The following is a 5,975-nucleotide window of genomic DNA, read 5'->3' as shown; positions in this document are numbered from 1 at the left end:
AAACTATTTCAAACTTAAAGTAAAGATCTACTTGGCCGATTGAACTGAAACTTTGTAGGAATGATCGAATCATGGTCCTGACAAAGTGTTGTTATTTTTCGGGTCAATCAGAAATACAATTTGGCTGCCATGGCCGCTATTTTGCTACTAAGTTCTAATAGGCCGATCTCACTTAAAATTGGTCTAGGAATGATCAGCTCATGGTCCTGACAAAGTTAAGTTAACATTATACTATTTTTTACTCAAATTGGTACATATTTCAACAACAAAAATAAATACTATAGACTCAGGTGACCGTTAAGGCCCATGGGCCTCTTGTTGTTGTTTATGTGTGCTTTTATGTGTGTTTGCAGGAGGCAAGGTATGTTGGTGTATTTGCCTCCTTGTGATAGGGCAGATCTGATGCCAGCTTTATAGTGCTACTCACCAAAATACCATGTCGAAGGAACACAGTATAGCATTCCGCCCGGACACATTATACTGACAATGGTTGAGCCAGTTGTTGCCATTCCCCTTAATGCTAAATGTTAAGCTGGGAATAACAAGTACCATTTTTTTTTTAGGAATTTTGTATATCCTGGCTTGGGGGACAGAACCATTGCCTTCCTCACCTGGGCGAACATCAAAGCCAAAAGTGAGGTGTTTCTAAGCAAGGCACTAGGGAATAAAAGGTAGTTTGAAGTAGAGAGAAATACAAAGATTCCGAATATTGCAAGGGTGCAGCAGATCTATTTTGGTCGCTTTTGTGTCCCCAAGTAGAGGGCACAAAAGCAAATCCCCAATTCTGCAGGGGGGTTCCCACATTAGTCGCCTCTTACGATACATGCAGTGGGTAACAGCAGGTGAATTCTTTTTTTCTCAATCCCAAAGTTGCAGGGGTGTTTTGGTGATGGCTTCAACTGGTTATCACATCATCAGTGTAGTGTTACTGGGGGGATCACTGGGTGCCTTCAGCATTGTATTTAAGTGAAATAGCACTCTGAAGTCGGCAACAGATCTGTGCTATTGCACGGAGGCAAAGACACCAACATTCTCGGTCTCCAGCACACATACATTACACACATGGAGGCATGTCCTTAAATGGCCGATCAGCTGCGGTTAATAAGACGTGAACGAAGAAAAACAAACAAAAACCTAACCACTTGCTCCACTGACTACGCATATTGTGAAAAATTAGTGCACTATTACTTGTCGCTTGTTATGTAAGACATTGCTTAAATACTCCATTTACACCTAGTTGGACATGGCATCAGACAATTCGCCCGGTAACATTATTTTGAACACGATTAACCAGAAAATGTGTTGGGCAGAGAAAAGCGGATAGAGATCCCAAGTGACTCTCGAGAAACTTCACCCACTTCTGCTAGCACATCAGACGTAACCTTGGGGAGATACTGAATGATTTTGTTTTGTTTGTTTGGGAGTTAACGTCCTTGCGACAGTCAGGGTCATATGAGGACGATCGCGAGTGCAAAGGGAGACACAGCACCCAGGGTCATATGAGGACGATAGCGAGTGCTAAGAGAGACACAGCAGCCAGGGTAATATGAAGACGATCACGAGTGCTAAGGTAGCCACAACAGCAAGGGTCATATGAGGACGACCGCGAGTGCCAAGGGAGACACGGCAGCCAGGGTCATAGGAAGACGATCGCGAGTGCCGAGGGAGACACAGCAGGCAGGGTCATATGAGGGCGATCGCGAGTGCTAGGGAGGCCCAACAGCCCGGGGCAAATGAAGACGATTACGATTGCTAAGGGAGACACGGCAGCCAGGGTCATAGGAAGACGATCGCGAGGGCCAAGGGAGACACAACAGCCCGGGTCATATGAAGACGATCACGAGTGCTAAGGTAGCCACAACAGCAAGGGTCATATGAGGAGGATCGCGAGAGCCAAGGGAGACACAACACCCAGGGTCATATGAGTACGATCGCGCGTGCCAAGGGAGACAGAGCCGCCAGGGTCATATGAGTACGATCGCGAGTGCCAAGGGCGACCCAGCAGCCAGGGTCATAGGAAGACGATCGCGAGTGCTGAGGGAGACACAACAGCCCGGGTCATATGAGGACGACCGCGAGTGCCAAGGGAAACACAACAGCCAGGGGCATATGAAGACGATCACGAGTGCTAAGGGAGACGCGACAGCCAGGGTCATAGGAGGACGATCGCGAGTGCTAGGGAGACACAACAGCCCGGGCCATATGAGGACGATCACGAGTGCTAAGGGAGACGCAGCAGCCAGGGTCAAATGAGGACGATCGCGAGTGGCAAGGGAGACACAGCAGCCAGGGTCATATGAAGACGATCACGAGTGCTAAGGTAGACACAACAGCCAGGGTCATATGAGGACGATCGCGAGTGCTAAAGGAGACAACTCCTGAAACAGAAAGTAGATTGAAAGATAGGAAGCGTTGCCATGGGGACAGCAGATCAATTGTGTTCTCTTCCGTGTTCCCTTCGTAGAATACACGGAGGAAAACCCCCGATTCTACAGGCGGCCCACATAAGTCGCCTTTCACGATGCACATGCAGGGGGATACATCAGGTCAATTCTTGATTTCTTCAAAGTCCCTAATAAGAAGACTATCCTGCACGGGGAATGCATGCTGTCCATAGCTCTCTACATAGACAGATGATGATATACATCCGTTCTAGTGTACAAGGTTTCTAAGTTTTTATAAGTGTCTTAGCATTGATATCATGTATGACCACGAACATTGAGCATTTAGAACTATTATGTTGTACAATTAATGCAAAAGCCACCGTGATGTGCATCACGTGTCTTACACGACGGGCTTAGAACGGACCAGCGTGTGTTGACCATCAATGGACCTAAATACTTCTTTTCTGATGCTACGAATAATGAAAAAAAAAGTTTTAAATTTCTTTTAATCAGTCAATGACACACACTTTCAATAAGGAGAAAAAAGCAGTTGAATTGATATAAATTCCCGCTATACACACAGGCTTCTAATTGCAGAGTTTTCAAGTTAGATAACGAAACATTAGAACGCTTAGCCCCTTATCACACTTGATCTATCACGGCGAAATGCTTAGCTTCTTATTACCTTTGAAACAGTCACGATTTAGTTGCCATTTAAGGCAGATCAATGGCATGGTATTTAAGATCGTTAAAACACGAAAAATGATATCTTGTAGCGTTTGTCGGTATTGATTTCAGATTAGAATTACTATATCTAATTGGGACTCATTGCACAAGGTCATCTCCAATTGCTTAAACATTTGGTTTGAATAGAAACAACCGCGCCTGGTTTGACATTTACATAGACTTATAGGTGACGATAGAATCTTGTATAATCAAAACGTATTGAGAACACGCACCAATGTGGATGGGAGACATGTCTTTTTTTTCTGATAGAGTTATGCATCAGTATATTTTTCATATTTATGTTTATGTTTTTGTTTCCTTTTACTTTTTCAACATCACTCCTTTAAATACTTTATGATAATAATAATAATAATAATAATAATAAAAATAAACTTTATTTATTGAGGATACAAAACCTGTTTAGCAAAGCTAATCTTCCACAGGGTCCTCTGTTAGTAAAAAATACAAAGTAGTATCACAGCAAATAAATGTACATAAAATAATTGTTGGTCTACTAAAACAGCAATTCATATCACAGTTATTTCATAATTTAAACGTTCGTTCAATACAATTACAATAAAATTATCACAGAAGCACGAAATATATTCCGTGCTTAACCCGTTATGGTTTTCATTAAAAGACAAATTGTCTAATTTACATATATGCTAATGTAGCAAAAGCTAAAAATTGACAGAATACACGCTAATATAGCGAAAATAAAACAAATCAAAGCTGTATCTAAAAAGTATAATAGTAAAAATAAAAGACAATTAAACCGCATTCTTAATGTTACTAGTCATATTTTGTTTGAGTTTTGTCAAGGAGGAAGAGAGTCGTACTTCAACCGGTAAATTATTCCAAATCTGGCTCCCTTGTACCAAAAAGTGTTTGGAATAAAATGTGGTACAGTGTTTGGGTACCTTGACAGAGTTTTGGGATGCTGATCTAGTATATCTGTTAGACAAATTAAATTGATTAGAAAGATATCCTTGAACTAGATTATTTATACAATTGTACACCATAACACCTCTTTTGAATTTCAAATATTCGCCAATTAATAACCACCCTAATGAAGAAAACATTACTACTGATGGTGTATCAAATGGAGCATCCAACAGTAATCTTGCAGCTTGTTTCTGCGCTTTTGACAGTTTTTGTAGAAAATTTAAAGAGCATCCGCTCCATACTGTGCTACTGTACATGAAGTGGGGGAAAATACATGCATGAAAAAAATTAAGTCTAGCTGAAAGTGGTAAGTATTGACGGATGCGTCGAAGTAAACCCAAACCACTGTTAATCTTTGAAACAACAGATGCTATGTGATCTAACCAAGATAAACTGTTGTCAATTTTTACACCAAGAAGTTTTTCACTCTTTACTTGTTCAATACATTCCTGATCTAATATTAGGCTTAGAGCATCATCTATTCTGTTAAGTTTCTGTTTTGTGGCAATAACCATACATTTCGTTTTATTCCTATTTAGAATCATTTTATTCTCATTACACCAGTCTTGGACTTTACTCAGATCAGCTTGTAACTCATCCTGTACAATAGAAATAGAACTTCCAGATGCACTCAGAGTCGAGTCATCAGCATACATATCTGTACCTGATTTTAGCCCAAGAGGTAAATCATTGATAAAAATAAGAAACATCAGGGGACCTATTATGGAACCCTGTGGAACACCATGAGTAATTTGATTACTTTTAGAAATATGATTAGATACTGTCACTTTTTGAAACCGGTGAGAGAGATAAGATTGAAACCAGCTCAAAGATAATTTGTCACATTGATATATGGCTAACTTTTGAATTAAAACCTCATGATCTACCATGTCAAAGGCTTTTTTTAAATCTATAAAAATAACACCATTGACATTTCCTTTGTCAATTTCCTTTGCCCACTTATTAACAATACTGAGTAAGGCAGTCTCGCAAGAATGATGCTTACGGAACCCTGACTGTGAGGAAACAAGAAGATTATGTTCATTAATATACTTATAAAAACTATTATGAATATGTCTTTCTAAATTTTTTGATAAAACTGGTAAAATAGACACTGGTCTATAATTAGAAATGTCAGTCATTGCTCCACCTTTATGAAGTGGAATAACTTTTGAAATTTTCCACTGACTTGGAAATTTACCTGTGGTGACACTCAAATTTTATATATATGTCAGTGAAGATGAAATTTGAGAGCTTGCTGTCTTCAACAATTTACAACTGATATCATCAAGACCAGTGGCCTTGTGTACATCTAATGACCTAAGAAAATCTAAGGTAAAATTCTCCGTAACTCTGGGAGTTGAATAAGTACAATTTTCTGGTATATTAGACCGTACAAAATTCCTTAATGTCTCAAATGAGGAAGATACATCACTTAAAGTTGAACTTAATTTACTAGCAATTGAAGAAAAATAGGTGTTAAAATTTTCAGCAATTTCAAGCTTGTCATATACTGATTTATCATCAACTTGAATCATACTAGGAAATGTAGCAGAATGCTTAGGTGCCACCTCCCGAATATACTTCCACAGATTTTTAGGATTATCAAGATTATTTTCAATCAAATTCTGAAAATATGTAGACTTCGCATCTTTGTAGGTCTACTGACTAAATTACGCTGTAAACGATAGTTAATAATGTCACCATTACGCTAATGATCGTCTCTCAGACGAATGTTTTCCAGAATAGTATCATCCATCCACTCGGGTTGGGTGGGCTTTTTAACTCTCCGTTGTTGCTTGGGTGCATGTTCATCAACGACGGAAAGGAATAGGTCCATCCAAGCATATAGGGCATCATCCACGTCCGAAAAGGATTCGATTACAGACCACGGTACTAGTTGTAGGTCTTTTAAAAACG

This window comes from Mizuhopecten yessoensis, unplaced genomic scaffold (assembly GCF_002113885.1).
Source record: "Mizuhopecten yessoensis strain PY_sf001 unplaced genomic scaffold, ASM211388v2 scaffold716275, whole genome shotgun sequence".
Taxonomy (NCBI): Eukaryota; Metazoa; Mollusca; class Bivalvia; order Pectinida; family Pectinidae; genus Mizuhopecten; species Mizuhopecten yessoensis.
The sequence above is the reverse complement of the archived record's forward strand: the minus strand, read 5'-3'. Positions refer to the sequence as shown.